At 39.8% G+C, this 27,934-nt stretch overlaps 1 protein-coding gene across 1 annotated transcript in view; it reads right to left on the reverse strand.

Annotated features, from left to right (window-relative positions):
- Positions 1-27,934, reverse strand: part of LOC126195043 (odorant receptor Or2-like) — a 235,424-nt gene that overhangs the window by 52,025 nt on the left and 155,465 nt on the right. The gene's annotated exons all lie outside the window — the stretch shown is intronic.

The following is a 27,934-nucleotide window of genomic DNA, read 5'->3' on the forward strand; positions in this document are numbered from 1 at the left end:
GGAGTTCCTTGCGCGGTGGGGAAGTGGCAATGTACATAAAAAACAGTATTCCCTTTGAGTCCACAGGCGTATCATGGCACTGCACTGAACAGATATTTGAATGTTGTGCAGGGGCAGTTGAATTTAGTGAAACTAAACTTCTAATTGTTGTTCTTTATAGACCCCCTAACTCTGACTTCAGAGCATTTCTGCTCAAGCTAGAGAGGATTGTTAATTCGCTTTGTAGGAAGTAGCAGAAATCGATTACATGTGGTGACTTCACTATAAGAAGTTTTTTATATGATGGTGCAAGAAAAATGATGTTGGTAGATGTCCTAAATTCATATGATCTGATGCAGACTGTTTTTTTTTTTTTTCAAGTAGGGTGCAGGGGAACAGTAGCACAGCCGTAGACAATATTTTTATTCATTCTTCATTACTTGATGGGCACTCTATCAGTGAAAGGGTGAATGACCTTTCGGATCATGGTGCATCAATTTTGACACTAAAAGGCTTTCGTACTTAAAGAAATGTCGCATATAATTACAAACTTACTCAATCTCGCAAAGCCATTTGCCTAGAGAGTTACATGATTTCATGTAGAAACTGAATTTTTATTTAATTCACCAGCGACTCTCAGAAAATGATTATTAAATACTGTACATATATCTGATTTATCAGTAACAGAAATAATTTACTACGAACTGACTTTATATCGTCGACCTTGTGCTGCTGACCAGACACTTCCTTCACAATTGACCATATGATTTTCATTTTAGCCTGTGACTTAGCTATTCTGTTTGCGTACCACATGCTCTTTGCCTCCATAATAACATTTCTAAGCACCTTACAGCACTGTTTGTAAAGGGCTACTGTAGCTTGATTGTGACTACTTCTAACATTCTGATATAATTCCCACTTTTTTCTGCTTGATATCCTTATCTCACTAGTCAGCCACCCAGGCTGCCTTTTACTGCTTGTATCCCGTTTGAGCGTTCTAATGGAAAGCAACTCTCAAAGAGCATAATGGATGTATCAAGGAAAGCACTATATTTTTCATCTACGTTATTGCCACTATAAACGTCCTGCCACTCTTGTTCCTTGACAACGTTTAAAAAAAAAATCTATTGCTGTTAGGTTAACTTTCCCTCATAAACTTACATCAGCCACCCAATAAATTTGAAAAACTGACTGCAATATTAGAGAAAGCTGTCTGTGAGGTCAGTGAGGAGAGCATGGAACTGGCTGCTAGGGAAGCAGTGGAAGAAAATGATCGATGTTCGGATATTGCAGTTGGAGTTGTTGGAAGTTACCAGAAAAGAGGACATACTTCTCTGAATGGAGTAGTGACTGCCACTAGTGTAGACACCGGTGAAGTGTTAAATGTGGGGATAATTTCTAAATATAGCAAATGTTCTAAAGTCAATGAACAGAAAGAACACAACTGTGTGGCTAATTTTAGAGGAACAATTGGTGGTATGGAATTTCATGGAGTACAACAAATATATCATGGCTTTGTAGAAACAAGAGGCGTCTGGTACAATAAATATTTGGGCGGTGGTGACAGTAAGGCATACAGCAATGTGGTGAACTCTTAAGCCATGTGGAGGTGCCATTATTAACAAAATAGAATGTGTAGGGCATGTTCAAAAACATTTGGGAACAAGGCTGCGAAAACTAACTATTGATATGAGAGGAAAAAAATTATAAGAAGGAAAATTGTTCATCAGACAGGGCAATTAGGAGAAATAAAGAAAATCTAGAGGCAATGAAGGAAGATGTTTTGGGCATATTCTTCCATAAGTCCTCTACTGATGATAAGCCATGTTATGGATTGTGTCCATCACGAGAAAATTCGTGTTGCAAATACAATAGGGGTCAGGCAACTGGAAAATATTATTCTCACCAGCATTCTCTGCCTGCTGCTGGAATTACAGCAATTAAAACTATTTTCAGCGGCTTGGCTCATTCTGAGCTTCTAAGGAAATGTCTGCATGGGCAGACACAGAACCCAAATGAACATTTCAACAGCATAATTTTGAACCACCTTCCTAAAACTCTTTTCGTAAGCATGCATACAATGAAACTAAGTGTTAATGATGCTGTTATTACATTCAATTGTGGTAATATTGGAAATTGTAGGGTACTGAAAAAGCTGGGAATTAATCCTGGTGAAAATATGATCACTGGGCCGCAACATTGCGATGAAATTAAGATAGCCGATGCAGACAGGTCTGCATCTAATATGTCCAAGAAAGCGAGACAAACATCCCAGAAAGTGAAAAGTAGCTAGAAGACCTGCTATAGGCCAAAGAAGGGCCATCATATGCAGCAGTATAGTTTTAATTAACTGTAAGTAACAAATTCCAAAAGTTTTTTCTTTAAAGTCAATTTCCTGCAAACTATAATTTTCAGTACATATGCCCCATTATAACAGAAACTATCACAGATAGATAAATGAAATTTTCAGGGACTCTGCATAACATACAAAGCCACCTCTGGTACTACATTAATTAATATTCCCCCATTAGAAAGTTCACAAAAAATATTTTCTGCAGAATAAACAAAATATTTGTTGTTAGTAAATTTAAAGAAGTATTTCTTAAAAACTATAAAATGGATAAAGTAGGTTTTAGCACAGCTGACTCTATTAGCATCATGTTACACACAGTAAAAATGTTAAGGTCCTGAATCAAATAGTTTTTTCCAGAAATGAGTGCCTAATTTAACATGGGTTAGATAGCCAGGGTTCGGTCTCCTTAAAGGGGGATTAATGAGGACTCGTTTGCCACTCGAGAGATCATAGTGATACTTTCTCGATTAGAGGCCACATGACTTGTGGAAACACCTGATGTGTCATTAATGCTGTAGTTTCCATTGCAAATTGCATCTTCATAATGTTGATCATTGTCTTTCATCTGCCTTTTATGGGTAGCTTCCCACACCAAGATCAAGATAGTACAACGAGCCTTTGTCGGCTCCTCCACCCTGTGTCCTACCCAGGTGTCTTTGGCCGCCATTGCCATGCTTTACAGAGCTGAAATAGTGTTGCCAGTTTGCATCTTTAGTGTTTTCAAATGTTGATAACGCGAAAAGTTAGAGAGAAAAAAGTGAATAATAGGTGTGTTGGTCAGATTTTGGGATCCCTGAAAGCGAGTACCGATATACAAAACTTGACCACTATGAATTGTGAGAAAAAAGTAGATGTGTAGCAAACTACTCTAGATCTAAAGACTAACCTGGATGCGTTTATAGTGTAGCACGTGGGTACTATGGAAGATATTAGAAGTGAAGTAACTGAGGTAATGACAGGCTTAGAACCAGGCAGTGGAGCGAAGGGATACCAACAAGAAGGTGACGGAGGTGACAGGGAAACAGTTTTTAAGTAACTAAAGAGCCCAATGATCACACTGAAAAATGAAGTAGTGAACTGCACTGAAGTAGTTTAGTAGATCACGCAAAGTATCGAAAGTCCTCTCGGAAATCACTACACAGTGTAAGCCATAATGTGTCGTGGCATGATCAGATACTGAAATAGCGAGATTAAGAGTGAGTACACTCACGAACAGACTGGAGGTCTTGATGTCACCATGGAACAGTTGTCCCTATGAATGAGATGGTCTCAAAGCGAACCTGTCTGAAATGGCGACCTGAGCCGAAAACGAGGTCTCCGATTTAAGCAGACTTCAATTTAAATAAATCATAGGAGTCAATGAGCACTAAACTAACACCATCAGATGGCAATACGCGCCAAAGTAAAGCTGTAGAAGGTGTTAGCCATGAGCTATGGGAACAATATTGAGCATAAACTATGTGAGCGGATTGAGAGGAATTATGAGAATTGGAGAAAAGGCTACGACAAATTCGTGATGGTCTCCTGTACAACAAGGCAAATGAGCTTGAATTAATGAGTGAGTTTGACGATGAAGAAAACAGGAACCTTTTTTTACAGTACACAAGAATCGTCTGTTCCGCCTTTGATCTCCATTCACACATGTGGACGTATCAGTTTCATGATGCGTTACCATTGTCAGGGATCCTGTAACTCAAAACGAATTTTGCGTGTGGCTACTTAAGAACTGAAGTGGCAGCATGTATATTTTAATGTAGTACTGTAACACTTATCACGACTTTAGTAACGCATTCCTATCAGAATTATAATCCAAAAGTGTACAGGACGAAACTAAGCTTGGTATTCTGCTGATGGAAGCACATAGTATTTATGTCATCGAAATTCCATTCTCTATTTTAAAGAAAATCTGGGTTTGGTCGGACACCCTCAGCGTTGATTATAATTTGTTTGACCCACACCACGTACAGACTGAAATAATCTTTGTGTTTAGGAAAATGAACGACGTAAGGCCCTTTTAGTCTTTACTGCAAGAATTAGGTTACGATGAAAACAAAAAATTTCGTACTTCCATGCAACAGAAGTGGAACTAGTCGATACCAAAATGTCAATTTCTGATCAGAGACATTGGCAACCATGGTATGACAAGTGACAGAGTGCTTCCTGATGGAATTGGAACATGTGGAGAGGCCATTGGTCTCTGTTAAATACATTTAATAATGGACGAGGCTCTTAGGGACCGGAACTGGAGCGAAATTACGAGAATATGGCAATATTTATAGAGGAACCCTGGTAAAATATGTCAAATAAAGGGTTAACTGACAAGATTTTAAGTGAGTATTTGTTTTGGGACCAGGTGAAGTGGAACCTGTGTCATTTCATATTGAAATTAAGGAGATAAGGGAGGAACTCTTGGAAGACATGGAAAGCTACAATGTTCGTGACTACTAAGTTCTGAATATGAATCTTAGCGGTAAGGCTTTACTAAATATTCTAGACAATGGGAGTAGTGATGAGTGGAGAAATTTTTATGCTTGTGTGCAAGAAAATGTATAACCCGTGTTAATTCTGCAGAAGACAAAGGTTGTATATGCTGTAGGCACAAGGAGTATGGAGTTTAATAAAGAAGTACAAACTGACTGTCGATGAGAAACCTCCTGCCAGATTAAAATTGTGTGTTAGCCACAGCCTAGAGGATGTTTCCAGAATGAGATTGTCACTCTGCAGCGAAGTGTGTGCTGATATGAAACTTCCTGGCAGGTTAAAACTGTATGCCGGACCGACACTCGAACTCTGGACCTTTGCCTTTTGCTGGCAAGTGCCCTACCAACTGAGCTACCCAAGCACGATTCACGACCCGTCCTCACAGCTTAAATTCTGCCAGTACCTCGTCCCCCACGTCTCCTAGGCTGTGGCTAAGCAATGTCTCTGCAATATCCTTTCATCCAGGTGTGCTATTTCTGCAAGGTATGTAGAAGAGCTTCTGCGCAGTTTGGACTGTGGGAGACGAGGTACTGGCGGAATTAAAGCTGTGAGGACGGGTCGTGAGTCGTGCTTGGGTAGCTCAGTTGGTAGGGCACTTGTCAGCGAAAGGCAAAGGTCCCGAGTTCGAGTTGCGGTCCGGCACGAAGTTTCAATCTGCCAGGAAGTTTCATATCAGCGCACACTCTGCTGCAGAGTGAAAATTTTATTCTGACTGTCGATGTGTTTCTGCATATGGATTTCCTCAATCAATACCGGATGACTATAAACTGGGAGAATAGGTTCGGCAAGGCAAAACTGGGGTGAAGTATAGTGTGACAAAGATTTGATGAATGTCTAGGCGAACACTGTGTGAAAGAAGATAATTACGTAGGATTTATGATCATTTCTAAGATGGAACCGCTACAGCCTAGACAGTAGTGGAAATAAAACTAGCTTTGACGTGGTAACTAACGATAAAAGTCAAATATGCTCAGTCGGTTTTCAGAATCAACTGAGAGATATAATAAATTTATTCTGGGTGGTAGTTTGTTAAAATTTTACCAAGAATTATCAACTTTGTTTACCACTGTAGCTATTTCAGCGGAGAAAGCGTTGGTATAAAGGTTGAATTTCTTTTTTACTACCAGTGCTTGGGAGCTAAGAGTTTGTAAAGCAGTTCCATTAGTAGCGGCAGTCTATGGTAGGCTGTGGTGGAGTATATTTGTCATGCAGGCACACTGCCACTCTAACAATGCACAACAATCACCTGTTCACTATTGAATAACGGAAATCTGTTCCTCATATTCCAATGAAGCAATGCTGCATTAAGTTTCTGTGGCAATTAGAGTGCAAAAAATTATGAAATTACAAATGATCAGTCTATATACAGACAGTTTTCAATAAATTACCAACCAAGCGTACTGTAAATTTTAACAGTAAAATAAAAATTGATTGGCTTGAATAAATTTTGTATAAGAGAATGACAAATGAAATAAAATTTATCTTATCACTTTCATTCCAGGATGTGTTTTCGTAACTGCCGTTGCAGCGGTTTACTTGATCAGCAATGGTTATTTTCCTATGTCAATGCCGACAGCTATTAGTCCATATTTGTTTTGACGTTTATGCTCATGACATACTGAATTCGTCCAGATACTATGAGGAACATTTTCTAGAGTGGAGTTACACACCTGTAAAATATAATTTATCTTGAAATTCTTGTCCTTCTCTGCTTCTGTGTTCTCGACAAACGCTCAAATGTGTCCGGTAGTGTTTAGTTCGTATGAAATCCCTTCGGGCTGGCCACTTTCGCCACCTCCCAGCACTACCAGCTCAGGACGAAGAGAGTGTCTTGGATCGCTGGCAGCGTCGAGTGCTAGGAGACGCGGACATGGAGGCGTTATGCACTCTCTGCAAGGGAGGCTTCGCATGTCCTGGACCCAAGTATGGAGGAAAACACCGTTGTCATAAACCTCTGCCCATGACGCAGATACGTGATGTGAAACTTGGTTTCCTGCAGAACAATTCGGCTTGCCTTAGACAATGAGAAACATGCTGATAATTTGTGTATAACTGCTGGCACAGAGACTAAGTGCAGACAGAAAAGCTCCGAGAATGCACAAAGAAATATGGGCGAAACTTTGGAATTTTTGAAGGAGAATGCCCTGATAATAAGGTTTGCTAGACAGTGAGAAGGATGCTAATGAATCACGAGCAGATTCTAGACAAAGCGCACGTGTAAGGTTGTTCCGATTTCATGCAGCAACATCGGTTATAAAAAGTGTTGTGTGGGAGCTTTCACGCTGACTAAGGAATGCGAAGGGAAAACGTACTGGACTGATTGCCAACAGCGCTGGAAACGGGTTTGCCGGAAAGCATCTGAGGAAAACACTGGTTCCTGAGTCACAGTCAGCCCATACACAATGTGAAAAGTCCACCGTGCACTGGGAGGCGTGGTCACGAAACAGTCATCAGTCACTGGGGTCGTTGCAAGTTTGGCCAGCCAATGACTACGCTGAGAGGAAAAGAAGTCTGGGAGTCTGTGAGATTAGGATTCAGTATAGGTGTTAAGGAACAGGTGGTCAAACAGCGCGGGAGGTAGAGGAGACGGAGAACCCTGAACCCATCGTCTATTTTGTCTGCTTCGATTCTGAACCGCACTCCGACTGAATGTTCATCGGCACTTTTGACTGATACGTTTGTTGTTCCATATTAAATATACGAATCCTTACAGTCCCAAATGGCTGCTTGTGCAACGCAAAACACCGCGCTCAGCCAACGCAAAAATCATCCCTGGCCTCGCTGCAGAGCTGCAGAACATAAATAAGAGCCGATGACTACCACCTTACCGCCGCTCAGTTGCGAGACTGCGCACCGTTCAGTCCCAGCGTCTTCCACGCCAACACACAAATACCGACGACGAAGAATGGAGAGGTGTTTCATCCATCCCTCCTGCGCCTGCATATGTGCCCCTGCCCAGAGAATTCGGTGGTGAGACTTGACTCTCATTGATCCATTACATCGCTACACCAATCCTTTGAACTCATATCCATTCACTGTTTGATTTCACTGTCGGATCTTTGAATGTACTACATTTGTGAATCCCTGGGTGTAGGCTCTTATTGGTAATTTTCATAATATGACATATCATACAGTGATGGAGCCGGCCGTTGTGGGCGAGCGGTTCTAGGCGCTTCAATCTGGGACCGCGCGACCGCTACGGTCGCAAGTTCGAATCCTGCCTCGGGGCATGGATGTATGTGATGTCCTTAGGATAGTTAGGTTTAAGTACTTCTAAGTTGTAGGGGACTGATGACCTCAAAAGTTAAGTCCCATAGTGCTCAGCGCCCTTTGAACCATTTGAACTCATCTTAGTTCCCAATGTGACACATTATAAAACATTTTTCCATAACTGCACGGTTTTGGAATTCCTTCCTTCCAGAGATTCCTCTCTTTAACACTTTCTCTATGATTATTTTATACATTATCCCATATATAAGTCATTTTCTGTTCATGCCATCTTAAGTTTCTGGAATGATTTGCACCACTCATCAGTGTAATAAACAATCCATCCATTGTTTTTCATGTTCCTTATTTCCCACAAGAACTAGTGTCTTTTTTTTTTTGCTACTTGGTTATTTTCCTGAGCACAGGTTTTTTGTCTTTGTGTATCTGAAATCACATTAACATGTCAGAGGTTTGATTCACTCAGATGATAACAATCTTGCACTTCAATCTTCACCTTTTCCAATACAGCTGCTAGTGTTGGAAACTGTTTTTCGACGACGTAAGTCGTGGACCTTGGTTTCTATGAGTGCTAGTTGCCCAACGCAAACGTCTGTCACCTTCCAGAACACAGTTTTGGTGATACAAGACATGAAGTTTCTCTGTATTCTCTCGAAACACGATTCACTGTACTTTCACTAATACCAGGAGAATCTTTCCTGGCTGTGATACGGAACTGCTCCTGTACTGTTATGTTTCGCCCTCAAAGTTAGCACATGCGTTGATCGCTACGGATTTTTTACCACAACGTAAATAATGCATTGTTGCACACAAGACAACTGACCACATGACGAGAACTGTCTGATACAAATACCCAACAAAAAGCAGCAAGACAGTTTCCTGTCTGGCGCGAAGCTCCGACGGAGACAGTGCAACAATGAACAACGAAATCCAGATACTGTTCAAAAGTACGACAACATAGAACTCGCGACACAACAACGCAAAGAAACACTTGACGCTACCGCACTTTGTAGTGTTATGTATATAACCACATAGCAGCTCTTAAAGGTAAAAAGCAGACCTGGCATTCAGACTTGTCTTGTTCGCATGTAACGCCAGTAGATGAACTGCAGCAATCTACACCCGCCATTTTTACAACAGCGGACATCGGGCTACAAGTGGAAGTGCTTGTATCTTTAAAGGGTGTAAAGGAAACTGTTATCATAATTTGTGACTCTTCGGTGTTGACACAGGCAAATAAATAACCGAAAGAGCATGCTTTCTCTTCAATATTACCAAGTACGTTGTCCTCTTTTTAACTAAAAGGAATTAGTCATGTATAAAATAAATGTATACTTTTTCACAATTCCAGTGAGGTACAACACACCAGTCTTTCTCATGCGATGGGACCGAAACAGAAGCAACAAACTGAAGGGTAAATCATTATCAAACGGATAACGTAAATGTTTACACTATATGTCAATGTGACAGATGTGTTCCGGTCAGAAAAAACGGAGACGGCGCGTCAGGCTCTGGTAACTCTTGAAGGACATTTAACGTATATGATTTGTGGCTACGTCCTTTCGTCGTAATGGAATGCAAATATAAGGGCAGCATTAAACAGAGTCACATCTGAGACTGAAATAACTGAACTGCGTTGTACGCACTCTTGGTGTGTGTGCAAAACTAAGGATAGCAGTTGAAAACCATATCTCTTAATCCAGGTTTATGGTCTCTTCAGTTTCCTTAGGTCATTGTCAGTACGGTTTTCATGAATACACCAGTTTTTTTTCTCCGTGCTTTTATAATTCTGCTAATGTGATTTAATGTGTAGGAGGATGTGAGCGTTAGTAGTGACACTACGAAGGCGCCAGGTATGGCTGCATCGTTACGGCCAAATAAGGAAACGAAAGAGCTTGATCGGATGGCCTACGTCGGTAGAACTAATTCCGAACACTATTACAATCCGTGTGGACGCATTAGTGACCGTTTTTGACAGTCACGCTGCTTTTCGGAATTCATGACCATAACAATACACGGACGATAGTGAAAACCGCAATATTTTTCAGTCATAATACTCTGCGTGGAATGGAGACAGGAGTACGTGGACCAGGCTAACATCCGGGAAACGATGTTACTGTGTGTGATGTCGTGAGAGTAAAATTTGATGGAGGTGGTGTATTGTTCTATTACTTTTAAATCCAGATCTTTGTCGAACACATCTGCGACACGATAATCACTGAGCCACAAAGTCATGTTTCAGGGCCAAATATCCCTTCGCAGCGAAATATCCTACTTTCATCAGCTGATACTCTATTCTGCTATTTTCCTTAGCAGGAAATTCCATGAAAATCTTTCGCTACCGTCTCGACTCCTGTAACTATTTTTGCGTTTATTTTGTTTTCTTTTTTTATGTTTTTTTGTTTTTTGTTTTTTTTGCTGCCACACTAAACTAGAAATTATCACTTTGTAAAGAAACAAAAGATTTTCGTTCCAAGATTGCTACATTGCCATTCGCAGCCTGAATACAGCCTTTACCCTACTATGATATTTACAGCTGCAGCTGCCAAACACGTCTAATTTACTAAACAGATTTACCTGAGCGCAGCTGCTGCAACCGCTGCTACACAGACACACGAGCAGTTCCCTGAGGAGACAGTCGTTGCACAGCGCCTCTCCCTGTGACGTTCCGCTATTTAAGAGATCGAGCGACAGACTGAATTTCCGTTCTTAAAGCTAAATTACATTTTAATCAGCTGATCATCATGTGAAGCGTTATTCTTACTTTTAGAGGGCGTTTTTATGATAGTGTCTGAATAATGAGGAGAGCTTCTCCGACTCTAATTTGTAGCGACTACCTCGGCATTGTATGACTTGCAATTAGCCTCTCCGTAATAATTTCAGAGTTGTCGCTTTTTGTCTTGCAACCGTTAATGAGGGAAGGATCTGTTCAGTAAATATTTCATTCGGTGCCTCCAGCAGCAGTCAATGAAGTTATTTCCCGCAAAATCTTTTCCTAGCTGTCCATTACTTGGATTTAGCCTTATTTTCTCAGACGTCGGAAAAAAAGAGTGCTTCAAAAGAGTATCCTCACTGACACGCACTTTTGCATGTTAGGTGTAAATTTTCTACCACATGATAATAATTTTGATGGTGTGCTTGCTGCTGCAGTCCGTCAACATCTATTTTGCCACTCGTTCTTCCTACTTGTGACCAGAACGGATAGAGTCACCCGCTGGAACGCCGCTTTCGGGATGCGGGGAGGCTCGTCGGCCCCGGATCAAAACCGCCCGTCCGATTAACGACGACAGCTGGTGTGCCATCCACGGCCAGCCTGGATGTGGTTTTCAGGCGCTTTGCCACATCCCAGTATTTGAATACAGGGTTGGTACCTAGGCAGTTACGCGCTAGGCAAACATTTAGAACAAAGTTCCCACACTCTCACGTGGGCTACGCAGACAGCTGGGCTGGACAAAATTCTTACGGGAGAGGGGCTGGCGGGTAAACGGGCCGAAGGGGAGAAGCGGACGGACTTGCATTATAAAGAGCGTAGGACGGCTGGCCGCCCTCTATCATTAACACTGCAACGTTGCCCTATCCTAAAATTAAAATTCTGACCTTTTGCAGATACGGGACACAGACCAGAAAAAGAGGAGGGTATTTCCTCCCTGCTTGTACTTTTAGTGTACTGCCACCCCTTTTACGCAATTTACTCAGTATAGCCAATAAAAGGTATCCCCAGCATAAGAGGGCAAAAGGAATCCACCACACTAGATAAAGTGTGTTAGAAAGGTGAAAAAGTGAAAAATCCATTTTCATTTCTTATAAAAGATCAGTCTGTATTCAGTTTTTGCATTTCTTTCTATGAAGCGAAGAACTGCAACCCATATTAAAGTGCTTATGGATATGCACAATATATTTAAATTAACAATTATGAAACTGCTGTAAACCGATAGGTGACATATATACTTAATGCAGCATGAAATGTTCCTTCTTACTCTTAAAAAGGCAGGGGGTGTACTTTCCATTTCGATGATACGATAATTTAGAAATCTGAGAATTCTGTTGGCGTTTACTTCATACACTACGAATCATATGAGCTTTCTTCCATCGTGAACGAGAGGCTCTAAATGTGAACTGATACTTGTAAAAGCGAAGTAAATTTGTTTACTTTTAAGTTCATATAGACATGCATTGCCTTTGAAACTATTTTTTTCCCTTTTTAACGTATTCCCTCCTAATTTTGCAATTCGAAATTGCTTTTAGTTACATGCAGGTATGTGCGAATACTTTAACTGGATACACTTTGTAAATTATACTCAAAATACTTTATAGTTGCTTTAAACATTTGTGCAATTTGTGCAATAACATTTAATTCCATTCGGGTGAACTCATCGCCACTCTTCATTTTAATTTTTTTTAAATATACGTTTTCCGATTGGTTTCATTCGGGAAGCGTAGAGTTCCTCTCCTGTCCCAACTCCTTCTTGCGAGAGTCCCCAATTATTTGTTAGATTTATTACTGTCCATGTCTCCAGCTGCAGTTTTTACCGTCTACTACACCCGTGGGTGCGGTAGAAGTTACTCCTCGATATCATCCTGCCCATTCTCCTCGCGAATATTTTCCAAATATTCCATTCCTCAACTACTCAGTGCCCGACCTCCCAATTTCTTATCAGTTCACATAGTTTTCAACATCCTTCCCTAGCAGCACATCTCAAACATTCTATTATTTTTCTTATTTTTAACAATCTTCAATTCATTCCATGCTATGCTATAATTTCAAGGTTACCATTGGGAGAAGATGGAGAAGCAATACAGGAAGTAGGTGAGAAATATGTCAAGTTTTTCAATATAAAAGGAGTTAATGGAAAAAGGAGAGTAGAAGGCAGCTGTAAATACATGAGGAGGTATCAGAATCATGATGAAATATGGAAAATGGTAAAGATGGACTTAGATAAGCCAGGTACTAATAATAAATTGGCGAAATATTACAAGATGCACGGTGCGATTTTATTGAGGCGATCTAATGTAAATTCAGAGGACTGGACGGTGTGTTGGTCCAGTGAGTACATAGACTATATAACTGACTGTATTAATTTGAGCTTTGGACACATAAGAGCAAAGAAGTGCATACAAAAATTGAAAGAGTGCATAAGTTTTGAGAACATGGTGAGGAGGGTAAACAACCATTTTAAGACATGTGACAAATGTTAAAGAGCAAAGGTTACTAATCAAATGTGGAGACTTCCCATGCAAAATATCAATCCACATGACTTAATGTAATTGTTAGCAGTGGATTTTTATAGCCCCTCGCTGAAAACAGAAAGTAGTCCTGCTTACATCTTTGTAGTGTTGGAAGTATTCTCTAAATTTATAAAACTCTATTCTTTGTGTAAAGCAACTGGTAAAGTGATCTTGACTAAATTACAAAAGAACTATTTTGTAAAGTTTTGTAAACCGAAGGCCTTACTTTCTGATAATGGTTCATGGGTTATGAGTAAGACGTTGAAGGAAGACCTTGCCAACCATGGAACAACAGTGATATATACATCAACTTAACATCTGGTAGAGCGTTATAAGAGGGAAATTGGGCCACTGCACAATACATTTTGTAGCGATAACCATAGTTGATGGTGAGATATTGTGGAAAATATTGAGGATGTAATGAATACTGCGGGTCATCATGTAACATGATTTACTCCTTATGAGATTATGAAGGGAAAGAGGTCTCTGGGTTTTGTTGTGGAGATATTGTGTTTTCCTCACACAGACGAACTAAATTGGGGTGAGAAAAAGAAATGAATGAAAGAATTGTTAGAAAAGAAGATGAAGGAAAGAAGGAGGCGACATGATGAGAAAATAAAGGAGGTTGATATTAAAGTAGCAGATCTAGACTTAGTAAAGTCATATGAAAAATTGAAAGAGATAGATAACGAGATTCAAAAATTTTTTTTGTGTATAAAGGTCCATTTGATGTACTAATTATGCCACATCTGAAGGCATTCTATTTTGTTTACCCAAGGTCAAAGTAGAAATTTGGGTCTTAAGAATATAGTAGACAGGAGACCACATAATACCAGAGTGAGAAAACAGTGATTGTGATTGAGATACGAATTGTTGTTGAGAGTAACATTTTGGATACAGGTCCAAAGATTTGTGGTAAAATGTATAATTTTGCTTTCAAGGACAAAAAGGTAAATTTGATGAATGGCTAATTGAAGGTAGTATTCATTACCAAGGTGGAAGACTTAATGACAATATTGTTGACTTAATAGAAAGAAATTGTTAAAGAGAAGTACTGTGACCTTAATACTGCTCACATTTCTTGACGAAATATGACGTATACTAAAACACTAACCGCCATTGTGGAAACTGACAGTTTTCGCAGGAACAGTGTTAATGTGAACCATTAATAATTACAGCAGATGGACTGTCTAACTTCGCAATTGGCAATTTATAGCAAACTGAACATTAATTTGTTGTAGTGGTCTTCAGTCCTGAGACTGGTTTGATGCAGCTCTCCATACTACTCTATCTGGGATAAGCTTCTTCATCTCCCAGTACCTACTGCAACCTACATCCTTCAGAATCTGCTTGGTGTATTCATGTCTTGGTCTCCCTCTACGATTTTTACTCTCCACGCTGCCCTCCGATGCTAAACTGGTGATCCCTTGATGCCTCAGAACATGTCCTACCAACCGAGCCCTTCTTCTAGTCAAGTTGTGCCCCAAACTTCTCTTCTCCCCAATCCTATTCAGTACTTCCTCATTATTTATGTGATCAACCCATCTAATCTTCAGCATTCTTCTGTAGCACCACATTTTGAAAGTTTCTATTCTCGTCGTGTCCGAACTATTTATCGTCCATGTTTCACTTCCATACAAGGCTACACTCCATACGAATACTTTCAGAAACGATTTCCTGACACTTAAATATATACTCGGTGTTAACAAATTTCTCTTCTTCAGAAATGATTACCTTGCCATTGCCAGTCTACATTTTATATCCTCTCTACTTCGACCATCATCAGTCATTTTGCTCCCCAAATAGCAAAACTCCTTTACTACATTAAGTGTCTCATTTCCTAATCTAATACCCTTAACATCACCCGACTTAATTCGACTACATTCCATTATCCTCGTTTTGCTTTTATTGATGTTCATGTTATATCCTCCCTTCAAGACACCATCCATTCCGTTCAACTGCTCTTCCAAGTCCTTTGCTGTCTCTGACAGAATTACAATGTCATCGGCGAACCTCAAACTTTTTATTTCTTCTCCATGAATTTTAATACATACTCCGAATTTTTCTTTTGTTTCCTTCACTACTTGCTCAATATAGAGATTGAATAACATCGGGGAGAGGTTACAACCCTGTCTCGCCTCCTTCCCCACCACTACTTCCCTCTGATGTCCCTCGACTCTTATAACTGCCATCTGGTTTCTGTACAAATTGTAAATAGCTTTTCGCTCCCTGCTTTCTTTGGATTGGAATTATTATATTCTTCTTGAAGTCTGAGGGTATTTCGCCTGTCTCATACATCTTGCTCACCAGATGACAGAATTTTGTCAGGACTGGCTCTCCCAAGACTATCAGTAGTTCTAATGGAATGTTGTCTACTCCCAGGGCCTTGTTTCGACTCAGGTCTTTCAGTGCTCTGCCAAACTCTTCACGCAATATCATATCTCCCATTTCATCTTCATCTACATCTTCTTCCATTTCCATAATATACTCCTCGAGTACATCGCCCTTGTATAGACCCTCTATATTCTCCTTCCACCTTTCTGTTTCCCTTCTTTGCTTAGAACTGGGTTTCCCTCTGAGCTCTTGATATTCATACACGTGGTTCTCTTTTCTCCAAAGGTCTCTTTAATTTTCCTGTAGGCTGTATCTATCTTACACCTAGTGAGATAAGCCTCTACATCCTTACATTTGTCCTATAGCCATCCCTGCTTAGCAATTTTGCACTTCCTGTCGTTCTCATTTTTGAGACGTTTGTATTCCTATTTGCATGCTTCATTTACTGCATTTTTATATTTTCTCCTTTCATCAGTTCAATATTTCTTCTGTTACCCAAGGATTTCTACTAGCCCTCTTCTTTATACCCGCTTGATCCTGTGCTGCCTTCACTACTTCATCCCTCGGAGATACCCATTCTTCTTCTACTGTATTTCTTTCCCCCATTCTTATCAATTATCCCCTTATGCTCTCCCTGAATGTCTGTACAACCTCTGGTTTAATCAGTTTCTCCCGGTGCCAACTCCTTAAATTACCACCTTTTTTAAGTTTCTTCAGTTTTAATCTACAGTTGATAACCAATAGATTGTGGTCAGGTTCCACAACTGCCACTGGAAATGTCTTCAGTTAAAAACCTGGTTCCTAAATCTCTGTCTTACCATTATATAATCTATCTGAAACCTGTCAGTATCTCCAGGCCTCTTCCATGTATTCAACCTTCTTTTATGATTCTTGAACCACGTGTTGCTATGATTAGGTTGTGCCCTGTGCAAAATTCTACCAGGCAGCTTCCTCTTACATTTCTTACTCATAATCCGTATTCTCCTACTGCGTTTCCTTCTCTCCCTTTTCCTACTGACGAATCCGAGTCACCCATGACTATTAAATTTTCGTCTCCCTTCACTATCTGAATAATTTCTTTTATTTCATCATACATTTATTCAATTTCTTCGTCATCTGCAGAGCTAGTTGGCATATAAACTTGTACTTCTGTGGTAGGTGTGGGCTTTGTATCTATCTTTTCCACAATAATGCGTTCAATATGCTGTTTGTAGTAGCTTACCCACATTCCTATTTTCCTATTCATTATTAAACCTACTCCTGCATTACCCCTATTTGTTTTTGTGTTTATAACCCTGTAGTCACCAAACCAGAAGTCTTGTTCCTCCTGCCACCGAACTTCGCTAATTTCTACTGTATCTAACTTTAACCTAATCATTTCCATTTTTAAATTTCCTAACCCCCCTGCTCGATTAAGGGATCTGACACTCCACGCTCCGATCCGTAGAACGCCAGTTTTCTTTCTCCTGATAACGACATCGTCTTGAGTAGTCCCCGCCCGTAGTTCCGAATGGGGGACTAGTTTACCTCTGGAATATTGTACCAAAGAGGACGCCATCATCATTTAACCATACAGTAAAGCTGCATGCCCTCGGGAAAAATTACGGCTGTAGATTCCCCTTGCTTTCAGCTGTTCGCAGTACCAGCACGGCAAGGCCGTTTTCGTTAGTGTTACAAGGCCAGATCAGTCAATCACCCAGATTGTTTCCCCTGCAACTACTGAAAAGCCTGCTGCCCCTCTTCAGGAACCACACGTTTGTCTGGCCTCTCAACAGAAACCCCTCGGTTGTGGTTGCACCTACGGTATGGCTATCTGTATCACTGAGGCACGCAAGCCTCCCCACCAATGGCAAGGTCCATGGAATGTGCCAAATGGAGATGTGGAAATTGCATTTGAACTAATACGACATTCAAATGGTGCATAAACAGTTACTTTGTTCCAGTGTATGACACACGGATGCCATGCAACTTATTACCACTACCAGCCTAAACAGGATGTAAGGAAAGAGGATATTTGAAAGCCTAGGACACGACTGGACGACCCTATGATTCATATCAGAAACTTCAAACTGCTTCTACCACCGTCACCACATCAAGCTGACCCAGAACAGATAAGTCAGAAAGCCATTGTTCTCTTCGAGAAACCCACAATTCTAAACAATGTAATTTCTTTTTGTTTTGTAATAGACCATCTCTTAATGTTTCTCTCCATAAATAAAAGGATAGTAGTGTATTGTAAATAGTGCTCACCTTCAGTGATTGTTGACCCCACCACTAATAGTAGGTATTACCATCATTTATTTGTTTTATTTTTCAGTGTATTTATACTAGTCATTGCATGTGTTGTGTGTGTCTTTGGAAGGGTGTGCTTTGACGTGTGTATACAGTAGTTGAGACAGGATAATTTATGTGTTGTACTGTGAAATGGGGTCAAATGTGTCAGTTGAGGCGTCCCCCATTTAAGTTAGTTACACCGACTAAGTGCAAAAAAGTAGCTTATTAATCATTGGTTCATGTTAGTATATTAGGGGGAATTTTGAATCTAACAGATGCCAAAGTAGCGATCATTGTTTACATGCCACTTAACGTCACAATTTCATTCATTCTTGTTTAGATGCAAATTTCTCTGATTTTGTTACTAGTATAGTGTGTCCTTCAGAGTGTTTTACTGTTTTCACTATCAAAGTATTTTAATATCAGAATTTTAACAGGATTGGGGAACTTCTCAAACAGAGGTTTCCGGAAGTGAAACGGCTTCATGGGGTTTATGATATATTAATTTACTTCATGTAGTTTGCCTTAAACATTTTTTGACTGAAAACTCATGGTCATAGTAAATCTCCAGGAACCTATTTCTTCACAAATGGCAAAATCATGGAGAATATTTTTCACACACATCAACATTTTTATAATCATTATCTACAAAACCAACAACAGTATCAACAGTTTGGTGGCAAAAACTAGAACTTTCAACAATTTCACCAACAAAACCACCATGTGGGAGGTTCTCGAGCACTTTATTCTCAGCAAGGTCAACTCAACTTCAATGGTTCGTCATGTCATTTCTCCCAATAGCTTACTGCCCGATCCATAAACACTTAAAGCAACTGAGCTATTACGATTCCTACTACAAAAAAGCAACTTCGCAGCTTCCTAGGACTGATTAAATTTTTGTTATCTGACTCATTATTCTGCACTGAATACATCGAGATTATGTAACTTAACAGGCAAAAATGCTATTTCGATGCAAGATGAACAAGCTCTTTCCGAATTCTTGAACCTTGAGCATGTACCCTGGAATGCACCAATACTATCACACCCTGACCCCACTAAGAACTTTTCGAGGGCCACTGACACTTCCAAAACAGCTGTCAGCTTGTACATTTTGCAAGAGCTAGAATAAGATAGCATCATTGTTGTTAAAAGCATGGCATCTGCGAGCCGCATTCTGTCTGCTGCAGAACGCAACTACACTCCTGGAAATGGAAAAAAGAACACATTGACACCGGTGTGTCAGACCCACCATACTTGCTCCGGACACTGCGAGAGGGCTGTACAAGCAATGATCACACGCACGGCACAGCGGACACACCAGGAACCGCGGTGTTGGCCGTCGAATGGCGCTAGCTGCGCAGCATTTGTGCACCGCCGCCGTCAGTGTCAGCCAGTTTGCCGTGGCATACGGAGCTCCATCGCAGTCTTTAACACTGGTAGCATGCCGCGACAGCGTGGACGTGAACCGTATGTGCAGTTGACGGACTTTGAGCGAGGGCGTATAGTGGGCATGCGGGAGGCCGGGTGGACGTACCGCCGAATTGCTCAACACGTGGGGCGTGAGGTCTCCACAGTACATCGATGTTGTCGCCAGTGGTCGGCGGAAGGTGCACGTGCCCGTCGACCTGGGACCGGACCGCAGCGACGCACGGATGCACGCCAAGACCGTAGGATCCTACGCAGTGCCGTAGGGGACCGCACCGCCACTTCCCAGCAAATTAGGGACACTGTTGCTCCTGGGGTATCGGCGAGGACCATTCGCAACCGTCTCCATGAAGCTGGGCTACGGTCCCGCACACCGTTAGGCCGTCTTCCGCTCACGCCCCAACATCGTGCAGCCCGCCTCCAGTGGTGTCGCGACAGGCGTGAATGGAGGGACGAATGGAGACGTGTCGTCTTCAGCGATGAGAGTCGCTTCTGCCTTGGTGCCAATGATGGTCGTATGCGTGTTTGGCGCCGTGCAGGTGAGCGCCACAATCAGGACTGCATACGACCGAGGCACACAGGGCCAACACCCGGCATCATGGTGTGGGGAGCGATCTCCTACACTGGCCGTACACCACTGGTGATCGTCGAGGGGACACTGAATAGTGCACGGTACATCCAAACCGTCATCGAACCCATCGTTCTACCATTCCTAGACCGGCAAGGGAACTTGCTGTTCCAACAGGACAATGCACGTCCGCATGTATCCCGTGCCACCCAACGTGCTCTAGAAGGTGTAAGTCAACTACCCTGGCCAGCAAGATCTCCGGATCTGTCCCCCATTGAGCATGTTTGGGACTGGATGAAGCGTCGTCTCACGCGGTCTGCACGTCCAGCACGAACGCTGGTCCAACTGAGGCGCCAGGTGGAAATGGCATGGCAAGCCGTTCCACACGACTACATCCAGCATCTCTACGATCGTCTCCATGGGAGAATAGCAGCCTGCATTGCTGCGAAAGGTGGATATACACTGTACTAGTGCCGACATTGTGCATGCTCTGTTGCCTGTGTCTATGTGCCTGTGGTTCTGTCAGTGTGATCATGTGATGTATCTGACCCCAGGAATGTGTCAATAAAGTTTCCCCTTCCTGGGACAATGAATTCACGGTGTTCTTATTTCAATTTCCAGGAGTGTATTCGATTACAGACTTGGGAACCTTGTCTGCAGTTCGGGCCTTTGCTAATTCAGTAACTTTTTGTATGGAAGACACACCACTGTTCATATTGACCACCATGCTATCAATTTCAGCTTGGTGAAAAATCTTCTCATGACCGTCTTGGACAATGGAAGTTATATTTAAAAGAATGTGACTTTACTGTAATGCATGTTCCGGTTTCTCAAAACATGGTAGCTGATGCTTTATGCCGTTCTCTTACTACCAGACAGAAATACTTTGCCATACATTTTTGACAGACTAATCACATTATTTTGTAGCAGCATTTGAAAAGTTCATTTCTTCATCTCTTACAGATATTTCCAAAAGAACGTGATATAGACAGTAACTGGAAAAATATGCAGCAGCTTGGGCATGACAAGACCAATTCAGTAATGAGACATCACTACTTAGTATGTAACAATATTCTCTTTCCACCTACACATTCACACAACGACAACTGGGGCTGATGTATACCGGAAATTTAAGCAATAAACTATTTTGAGATACGCACTTAAGTTGTGTACATTATTCTTCACGGAAGCATTTCCTCATTCTCAGACAGAATTATTACTTTGCAAATATGGAAAAATGTATGCGAGGTCTATTAGCAACATGTGAGCTTTGTCAGCAAGGGAAATCATTGATGACTTCTGGTCTCGTTCCATTATATCCCACTATACCAATGAAATAACGTCACATGGCCGCCATGGATATCTGTGAATCAATTCCCATTTTTGTAGCAGTAGAAGTAACTTCTAAATTTGTAACATTCACTTGGCTACCTAAAACTACTGCCAAAAGTGTTTCAGCAGCTTTTCCAAATATTTCTTGCCGACTGTTGGTCATATAAAAACGGTTATATATGATAATGGACCGCAATTCAGATCAGATATATGGACACACAATCTGAAAGCTAGGAAGATTTCACCTGTATATATACCCAGTTACCAAACTTTATCAAACACGTCTAGATGCATTATGAATGAAATTGGTAAGCTTCGTCGTCTCCCGTGTCAGAAGAAACAAACAGATTGGGATAAATTCATCTACACATTTCAAGAAATTATTAACTCCATTGGAAATGATTCCACATTGTTGTCTCCATTTGTGGTATGAAACAATGTTGAATCTCTGAACAAAATTAAGGAATTAGTAGCATTTTCTGCTCGTTGGCGACTAAGACACCATGAAATCGTCGACATTTTAATCAACAATATTAAACATGAAGCTGAACGAAGAAAGAAACAACATCACTGCAAATTTAAAATCGGCCAAAAAGTACCACTACATACCCATCACCTTTCCAATAAAGCCAAAAGTAAGTGCAACATGTTTGAATTGTTGTGGAGTAGTCCGTATAGAATAAGGCATATCCCGCATCTAAATATTGTTCATGTAGAAGAAACTTTGCATATCAGTAATGTAACACATTTTATCGAATGAAAAAAATTTTTTTTCCTGATTGAGATGATATTTGATACTACACTGTCACAGTGAGACATAATGATTCCCTTTGCATGTTTCTCTAGTTTTAGCACTTTTTCCACTTGTACTATTTATTTGTTATTTGTCTCATAACTTAGTGCCATTTCATGCACTATTATATTTTACAGATAGTCACCTGTTAGGCAGAGCAAGGATTTCATATGTTTACTGTATATTGTAATTATTGTTTACCTAACATCCTCATTCACTGTTACGGAAAAATTTGTTTCCATGTAAAGTAAAATAAAATGAAGTAAACATATATACGTTTTGAAGCATCGAGGATATGCAACACGTTAATGGAAAAAGAACAAAATGAATACAAGATAGGTCATCTTTTGTTATATTTCAAAAAAATTTTCTTCCAGGTTTTACAGGAAATTACAAAGTATAAACCTATGGGCAACATATATATACTGCAAACTCATTTATATACTGTCATTAATCAATTTTTTTTCAGCATGCAACATGAGTACTATAGCAATACGAAGAATGATATGTACTAACAACTTTTCTATGTATGCTAGATGTAAGTTTCAATTTGATTATGGTTATAGTTTATGAAGTGATAATAAAGAGGAGACAATGATACCTACTAATCATAACGATTACATGTGAATGATAAAGTAAAGAAAAGTGATGGTGCAGAGGTCACACTGTTGTAATGAGAAATGTTTTATGATAACTTGACAGTAATGGAAACATTAATGGTTAATGGAGGTAAAGATACTCTTTTTCACCTATTGCAGAAGAACATGACATTACTTATTACACACATATATTACTTCTTGAATTACAAAGAAAAGATTTACTTTTGATTGGTAGAGTAGTCATGCATGTTCCACTTCATACACACGTCATTTGTCTAAACTAATGATGCTTTTATTTGATATGTACACTGACATTTAGCACCTGTTGACATTGCTTTTGTTTGCATTAATTATGCCATTAACAATTCCAGCATAATAATTTCTTCATGCTTTACAGGTACAACAAGCCATTTGTCATCACCCACATTTTTTCTTTTGCATTAATTGCAATCTATAGTTATACTATATGCTTCTACTTGTTATGTCATTCTGATTTCTTTAATATGTTCATATCAGAGCTTTGAATATTCTTGTCAACACACATTTTTGTCCTAATTACTTTGACTGACCAATTTTATGACTATTGATAATAATGATTTTCTTTTGTAATAAAACTGCACTTTCCTTTGCTTAGTCCCACTTTTCCCAGTAGTTATGTGCATTCCTTGTATGTGCTATTAATATTTTATTCTCTCTTCTCTGTAAGAGTTATATTACTTATGTCTAGTCAGTATTTGCATCAAATACCATTTTCAAATCTCAAGTACTATAGAGATATTCTACTATACTGATCATTATTATGAGCTCTGACAGCATATAGATTAATTATAATCTGTGTATTCTGTCATTTATTACTACCAATCTTCATGTGCTGTTTTCTAGAATTATTGCCTGTATACATTACGTTACTTACTAGCACAGCCATTGTTATTGTCTATATAACCACTACTGTTCTGTGGACAGGCACTACCAGTAACTATATTTATCACTTGGTTACTACTGGAATGGCTCAACTCTGAGTCTAAAATGTGCTCTATGTACCATATTGTTAAAGAGTGAACTATTAACACAATTTCTCAATTATTTCTTGTTGGCGCTGCCATAAATAATGCAGCTGTTACCTGCATCTGTTTAGGATATTGTATTAATATTCACTACTGTTATAATTTACCATTTTAAAAGCATTTAATGCCTTTTCAAGTCCCGTTTTCTCTTTATACAATTCTCCTTCTCTTCCTTATGCACAGAGATGGTCATGAAACATGCAGTTGGTTAGTTGTCTGCAACAGTATAAACATATGCAAGCTTACTGATGTTGACAATAATATATTACAAATGAGAGAGCTCTGATTACACCATTCATTGTGTTCATGACTGTACTAGGCAGCACTTAATATATAATTTGCTGAGTTGTCATAGGATACCATATCGACTGCTGCCACCAACGGGTCTACTCGATGCCAAAGAGCACTACTTTGACATACCTAGTGATACTCATTTTACTAAGGTTTGAAGCTCTTCTTCTCGTTCTTCTGTATTTGCGATTTAAAAACTGGGTTGTTTTGGAAATCAGCCTTATGCAAACACAATTAGTTTATTTTTATATCTATCCAGACATGTTTTGACACCAATGTGTCATCTTCTGTGGGTATAATTTTTATCTCTGTAAAGTACAATATCGCATTTGTAATAATATAACTGCTGTAGACCTAAGAATATTTGCAGTTTGCTTCGTTTGGTTTAGACACTCGCCTTAAAATTACATTGCTAACTGTATTGTATTATTGTACATCGATTTTAGTGCTCGTTTTCGTCGTTTTCCGACAGCTTGTCATCTGCTACCTAGCCATGAAGAAAATTGTAGCTGTTTCGAGGGTAGAGGTTATGTACGTTTCTATGCTTACATTTTTCGACCTGCTTCGTGTACCTGGTTGGCGTCTCAATCAACTGCTATTTAGTGCATTGTTTTCACTCCTTTCTTCACAAATTTCCGCTGACTACTTCACCTCACATGCACTTACACAAAAAATGTGGTAAAATGTGATCTGAGCAGACACTTCTGACAACACACTCAGTGAGAGGGGTTATATTAATGTCGTTGCTCACTTGTTCATCGTTGGTCTTGTGTTCGTTATGACGCTGATATTGAATGTGTATGTGTGTGTGTGTGTGTGTGTGTGTGTGAGAGAGAGAGAGAGAGAGAGAGAGAGAGAGAGAGAGAGAGCGAGTGGGTGGGAGGGAGAGAGAGATAGATGGCAAGAGGGATGGGGAGGAAACCAATAAAACAGAAGTCTTTTTTACTGTTATGTTTTTAGTGGGGTGTCAACATTGTGTAGTTCATTGAGTGTTCCAAACAGCGTTTGTTTGCACAGTGTTGTATTTTTATTCAGGACTCTCTTTCTCTGTATTACTGCTTTTTGTATGTGGTGGTTCTCCTCTATTGCGAGATTTTGATAGACACTGTTGCTTTCTCTGAGGATCTTAAGATCGGTCTCCATGTTTTTGGGTGGTGGTTTTCTTGCATTAGATGGTCCGCAAAAGTGGAGTGTGTGATATCACTTATTAGCGCTCTAAGGTATTTGGAGTATCTCCTTTTGAAAAATCTGCATGTTTGGCCTATGTAGATCGACTGGCATAAACTGCAGGGTAACTGATATATTCCAGCTTTGGAGAATTTGTTTGCAGACGTGTTCTTAGAACCAGATTCTTCTGTACTCTGTTATTTGTGCGGTATGATATACAGTCTTTGTTTCTTCATTATGTTTCCCACCCTGTGGACGTTTTTTTTTACTGTATGTTAGTATGTGCCATGCTCTTTGTAGGGTGTTCCTGGTATCCTGCGGTTGCCTGGTTGTGGCTAACATCTCTGTTGTGGGTAAGATCTAAAATCTAAGAACACCTCTGCAGGCGAATTCTCCAAAGCTGGAATATATCAGTTAACCTGCAGTTCATGCCAGTCGATCTACATAGGCCAAACATGAAGAAATTTCAAAAGGAGATACTCTGAACACCTCATAACCCTAAGAAGTGATGGTACAGACTGTACTTTTGCAGACCATCTAATACAAGAAAACCACTACCCAAAAAACACGGTGACTCATCTTAAGATCCTCAGAGATAGCAACATCTTAAGATCCTCAGAGATAGCAACAGTCCCTATGAGAAACTCATAACAGAGCAGAAATAGCATATACAAAAAACAATAATACAGGAAATGAGAGTCCTGAATGAATATACAACTCTGTGCAACAAAACGCTATTTGGAACACTAAATGAACTATACTCTGGTGACTCCCCACAAAAAGCATAACAGTAAAAAAGACTTCTGTTTTCTTGATTCCCTTCCCACCCCTCTTTCCATCTCACTCACGTTCGCTCTCTTTCTCCCTCTCCCTCTCTCTCTCTCTCTCTCTCTCACACACACACACACACACACGTACACACACACACACATCAATCACTTAATTCTTTGGTAATTACTAAATGCACACTTGGTGCTTTCCAGCATAGCTTCGTTATCTTTCACTTCTTGCATCCATTACATGGCCATGCCGTTTCTCAGTAAACTTAAATCATATGTCTTTCATTGTTAAACATTAAGACAATCATTTACAAACGATACTGTGTTAATTATTTATAAAAGTTTTGAACGATACTTTAATCATGAGTAAACAAACAGAAATTCTGATTGTACAAGTACACGTTACTCGTCTTAGACTTAGTTTAACCTAATCGAGAAAACATCAGTGTATGTACAAGTTTAACAAAAATTTTATTTACACAATGCTTAGTTCGTGCAGCGATCAATATTTCTCCTATTCCATTCCTATTCCTATAGTGAACAAATGTAATGTTAGGCGATGAATACATATTTTAAACTCTTCATACCTGACATAAAAAAGCAAGATTTGTTTTGTTTCCTATTTTCCAACAAATTAATAAACAAACTTAATAGAAATGAAGGTCAAATAATGTTTTGATGATTCACTAAAGCATGAATGGAGATCCACATATTTGGAATTCGGATCTTATTTATCATGAAAGTGTGCTAACCTTTGGTTTTTATTTTCTTTCCCCTGTATTCAATAAAAACATTTTATTCAGTAGTATATATTCTTTCGAAACAGTAAACTAATGGAAACAGAAACTAAGATTCTTAATGTCAGTATTTTTGAAATACATGATTTCCGGTACAAGATTTTGCTGATGCAATTAAATGAACCTAAATTAATATCTGGCAAATAATAGTTTACTACTGCCAGTAAATCAACGTTTCTGGTACGTTTTGTAATAAGCTTCAAAATAATTTCTTTTCACAGTACATTATTGCAGTCTACCTTTGATGCACATGCCCCTTTTCTTGGAATTCCAGCCAGATTGCCTGCATTTTGAGGCAGCCTTGCCCTCAACAAATTTTGGAAGTTGGCCGTCATTTTAAAACATACCTTCGGAAGTTAGTTGTAACACGGCTCGTTTTGGCTTCTTAGTCAAGTTTTCTATATAATCTACATTTTCACTTTTACAGGAAATCACTGTGCAACAACGCCCTCCTCGCTACTGGTACGACATCGTAACATCCTTGTTGTTAATTGGTCAGTTTCATCGAGATCAACAGGACAATCTTGAGTCAGAAACGAGAATTAGTCATCTTCCCCGTCAGATTATTTCTCTTTGTTGTTAATATAAAAAGCTTTCAACTCACCGTTTGTCAATATTTCATGCATTGTTGCAGAGTGTAGGCATAACAATTATTTCAGTAAATTGAAATTAGCAGACGTGCATTATGACCTGAGATCCAAGTACGAGCATCATCAAGAAGTGTGTTATTTCTTATTAACAAAAACATTATACAAATATGACATAATTCTCAACGTCTAGAATAGTAACCGAACCTTAAGAAACAACACAGTTCTCAGTTTAATATTTGGGTGCAATATTCATTTCCATACCTTTCCGAGTTGTAGAAGTAAACAAAAATTGTTCAAATGGCTCTGAGCACTATAGTACTTACCTGCTGAGGTTATCAGTCCCCTAGAACTTAGAACTACTTAAACCTAACTAACCTAAGGGCATCACACACATCCATCCCCGAGGCAGGATTCGAACCTGCGACCGTAGCCTTCGCGCGGTTCTAGACTGAAGCGCCTAGAACCGCTCGGACACTCAGGCAGGCAGAAGTAATCATTTTCTGCATACGACCAGCTGTAAAGTAGACACGAGTCGCAGCTCACAAGATGCTGCGCCCTGGTTTTAAAACTAAGAACTAGAAGGTCCACATTCACAGACCATCGATCCATAAGCAACAGAATACGCCTATATACGGAGAAGAAAAAAATGAATGGGGG

The sequence above is a fragment of the Schistocerca nitens genome, chromosome 7 (assembly GCF_023898315.1).
Source record: "Schistocerca nitens isolate TAMUIC-IGC-003100 chromosome 7, iqSchNite1.1, whole genome shotgun sequence".
NCBI lineage: Eukaryota > Metazoa > Arthropoda > Insecta > Orthoptera > Acrididae > Schistocerca > Schistocerca nitens.